Raw genomic sequence first — 4,576 nt, 5'->3', positions numbered from 1 at the left:
TCTTTGGTGATTTGGGGCCTGTGGCAGTCTAACTCCAATCTCTGCCTGTGTCTTGCCATGGTCATTTTTCCCTCTAGTCTCTCTGCCCATATCCTCCTTTTATAAGGGCACCAGCCCTATTTGATTTAGAGTGCATCTTAAGTTGACTAAATATGCAAAGATCTCATTTCCAAGTAATGTCACATTCACAGGTTCTAAAGTGAATTATTTAAAAAATTTTAAACAAGGGTGGTTTAAAAAGTTTTATTTTTTCCTTACATTGAAGAAGTCTGAAGTAAGCACTTCAGAGCAGGCAAGGCAGTTTCATGGCCATCAGGGACCCAGGTGCCTTTTATTCAGGGATGTCATCCTTAGTGAGTGCCATCCATCCTCCTGTCAACACATTAGCACAGAATGGCCCCTATGCCACTAGCCTTCATGTTCCTATTCCGGGTAGCAGGAGAAGGGGTAAGATCAGAAGCCTCCCATCATTCCACTTAAAAAACAAACAAACAAACACCACACCCAGTGATTTCCATATACTGGTTTCATCATCCCTCTCTGTGAGGAAGTCTTTCTACCATCCTTCTGTACAAACTAAAGGAAATATAGTTTTTGAAACTGAGTATATTGCTGCCCTGCCAGTATAGGCAACTGTCACATAGGAATACACAGAAGATGTAAAGAGGGTAATTAATTACCTAGCAAGCTTTGCCATATAAGTATCACTATTCACAATGATGTATTTGTATGATCACTTAATGTCTGTTTTCCCCTTCTGAATATAGCTTATAGAAGGCAGGAATCATTTTTACTATTTTTTTTAATCAGCCCCTATCATAGAAGAGTCTTAATAAATAATTGTTAAATGAGGTTTATTATATAATATTAAATTGTTCTCAATATAGTCTCCCCTTATACGTCCTTATTATTTGGATCAGATAAAGCCACTCTTTGGATGTGTCCCAAAAATGGACACCATAGCCCATATGGGATTTAGCCAATGCAGATATAAATGCTTTTTCCTTTTAATAAAAGACTCTGGCAAGAAATTTATGTAAAGGCATTTCATAGCTCAACAGTTATGCATTCAAATTTTCCAGTGTCTATAAAGTACCTGATCTACCCTCAATTGCTTTGGCATTCCAAGTCTGTCTCACATTAATATTCATATTGGGTTTCAAGAAAGACATTTGCTAAGTTTAGAACCTGCAATAACTCATGAGCTAAAAAAATTTTTAATTAAGCACCAAACTTTGTAGGCCCAGTTCATTTACCCTTGGCAGAGTGAAGCTTTCAGCAGAATAGCTTATATAGCTGATTATAAAAGCTGTAAGAGTTCCCAGGACAGAAGATGAGTCCAAGAAAGAAAACATCCCAACAGTGATCTGATGATCTAACTGTAAAAGATTCAGATGTGTAATAACAGATGTTCCTCCCAAATGCAGTTTTTAAAAGCCAGATGGAAAAATGGAAAAATGGCATGAGTCAAGTATATTCTGCAATTTTAACATATTTTAGGTCCAGTTGGGAAGAATTTAGGTGAGGCTAGGCAAAAAACACTGCTAAAGGATATATCCAGAAGTACTGAATCAATTTCCTATGTCCAGCCTGCTTCTGGGGACTAGACTGCTCAGGCAGCCAAGATGTTATTCTGGCTCATAATGATTTTTGTTGCTTTTATTTATGAAAATAGTTTACTAACTAAAGATATCCTGAAGATCACCACTCAAATACTCATGAAGAGAGAGGCTGACAAATGGCATCATTTCTGCCAAGATAACTGGTGACCCTGACAGAGTCACTTTCATCTTCTGTATCTTAAAATCCTTGTCATCATGGGCAATGAAAAGAGAGCCACCAGCAGGCAGAGTCTGAAATAGGACTTCTAATGAAAGTGAAGGAACAAAATGAAATAAACAAAATGAAACCTCCCCAAAGAAACTCACAATTCAGCTAGAACTGATTGCATGCTGTCTAGATATGGGGCACTGTATAGATGCTGGACCTGCACTGGTGGCTAAAACACCTGAATTCTCAGGAGTTTAATCTGAAGAGGACCACCAGACCCCTAGGGAAGGAAAAGAAAACACAGAACCACCTTATTTGCACCCCAAATTTTTCATTGTTTGCTACAGTGTATTTAAAACAACAAAATGATGAAAACAGCAACAGAACTTTTAAGAATTAGCAATAGAAGCTGCTTCCCTAATACCTTTAAGGGTGGATTTGAAATCCAGACACATGCATTCATTAATAAGAGCCTAAGACTCTACAGCATAAGTGGATGCCTAAAGACCCAAATGCTTGTTCTTGTTAGGCTATACCAGAAGGATTCTGTTAGTTCCAATTCATGATGCCATTTTGGGGTGCATATGTGTTGGTCGTATATCTTCTTGAAGATAAACTGAATAAGCAAATCAACAGACTTATTGGCATTCTTGGAGCAGCCACCAGTAGACCTCGCAGAGACTCTATGGACAGAGAGTTCTTTCGTTCCAGGTAAGGATTTCTAACATTGTCTAACTTTACTTTGTGTTGACAGAAGCTGATATATTTTATAACCTAATTAAAGCCATAAAAAGGAGAAACTTTGTTTACTCCATGGGTGCTTTATTTGGTAATCTTCCAATCTCAGGTTGTTCTAGGAAAAGCACTATATGAACTCTGCTTACATCACAGGATGCTATATTTTCAGAGGTGGTTGTCAATCCCACTATAGGCCAAGACAAGTTCTACCATCTGTTACCCACACAATTACCACAACAGAAAATGGGAACACTGTTGGTGTTTTTTTTTTTTTTTTTTTTTTTTTAGATGAACCAACGTGCAGCAAGAAATGTCTAATGTTGAACAACCCAGCACTACAGTGTAGGTCACTTGGGCTCAGATTTGAAGCTATAGCAGTATTGGAAATGATAAATTCTTTGTATAGAAGAAAGGGATAAAATAGTTTCTCCCTTTTTATCAGGATGGAAAGAGGCTCAATGCAATGCTCTTTCAAAAGTATTGCTCTTTCAAAAGTAAAAGTTTACATCTAATTCTATAATAAAAGTGGAAGATTATTGAAAAAAACTATTTTCTTCCAGTTTTCATGTTCCACCATATACAACAGAATTTACAATTTGCATAGGAAGGAGCACACCTTGTAGTTTAACAAGGACATCCTCATAAATGCAAACCTAGTTGAAGTATTTTAAATACCACTTTTAGTAATAGGGTTGGCTGAAGGCATGGAGGCTCTTTCTTTGAGAAGATTTGTTTCAAATTAACTGATATTCTTTTAGAGTCTCTCCAGCTGAATGTGGCCCTTCCCTTCAATAAATATTTCGGTTTGCAGTTTCCACATCCTCTGGAAAAGCTCATCAGGCTAGGAGACTGTAAAATCCAGGTCTGTGATTTCTCTAGTATTTACTTGTATTCACATTTCTTTTCTGAATCATCAGAATCACAGCTGCTGAGGCTTGTAGGTTAACTTTAATGACATCATTTCAGAATCATTCTAGAACCAAGACTGTCCACTTCTTCAGAGACTTGTATATGGCAGGGTGGGGGGAGGGCGGATTTAATATCAGTAAGGACACTGCTTTATTGTGAAGCCAGGGAAAACACCTAGAGTGACCATTGTTATTTAATATTATGAGAACTTTTCACTCACAGTGATATGTGAAAATGTGTATCACATTAATAAACCTGGAGATGGGTTCGGTGAACAGTTGGGAAAAGCCTGCCTTTCACCCCCTTTGATCATTATCTTTCTTTTGGAGGGTTATATTTGAAAAGAAGTGTTTATAGCAACCTGGATAGAGCTTAATTACTAAACTCACAAAATATGCAATACAGTAGAAAACAATGTTCAGGAATTTTTTTTTTCTTCCACACAAATTCTAACCGCTAGAATATTTGACAGGTAAAATTAATGGCCATGATCTACATAATCCATGCAGCATTTGAATATTCCGTTAGGCAAAAATAAGTCATGGATGTGAAATCCAGGTTAAAAGATGGTGCTTTGTTTTAAGTTGATTTACAGTTTGACAGAGCAAAGCAATCTGTATCAAGAAAAACAAAATTTTCAAAGCTTGTCTGTGATGAAAGGACACATTTGTTTGAAGGGAAGACTAGGGGTAGGAACAGGGGCAGGGGTGAATATGGCTTATAGTTAATGTAGTTAGGACAGGTCAGCAGATGTGTCAGCAGACTTGTTAAACAAGAGGACTGAATTTTTTAATGGAAATTTTTGTTGAGAAGGCACTGCCTTTGAACCGGATGTGTCTTGTTATGTAGCTTCTTCAGCAGCCAAGCAACAGTGCTAGAGCATAAGGACTTGTTATTACCGGGGCTCTTCAGCTTTCAACTGAACTGTTCTTTTAAAAACAAGGTGCATTTGGGACATCTGGATGGCTCAGTTGGTTAAGCATCAGACTTCAGTTTGGGTCATGATCTTGTGATTTGTGAGTTCGAGCTCCAGGTTAGGCTCTGTGCTGACAGTTCTGAGCCTGGACCCTCCTTTGGATTCTGTGTCTCCCCATCTCATGCTCTGTCTCTCTCTCTCTCAGAAATAAACATTAAAAATTTTTTTTAATAAAATAAAAAA

The 4,576-nt window shown here is 37.6% G+C and overlaps 1 non-coding gene across 1 annotated transcript; it reads left to right on the top strand.

Annotated features, from left to right (window-relative positions):
- Positions 1-4,228: 4,228 nt before the first annotated feature.
- LOC112856715 (small nucleolar RNA SNORA50) lies at positions 4,229-4,368 on the top strand. The gene has a single exon (XR_003223260.1). It is a non-coding gene; the product is annotated as a small nucleolar RNA SNORA50 (small nucleolar RNA).
- Positions 4,369-4,576: the final 208 nt, after the last annotated feature.

This window comes from Puma concolor, chromosome B3 (genome assembly GCF_028749965.1).
Source record: "Puma concolor isolate L17-30 chromosome B3, mPumCon1.1.hap2, whole genome shotgun sequence".
NCBI lineage: Eukaryota > Metazoa > Chordata > Mammalia > Carnivora > Felidae > Puma > Puma concolor.
Note: the sequence above shows the minus strand (reverse complement) of the source record. Positions and strands in the feature narration are given on the sequence as shown.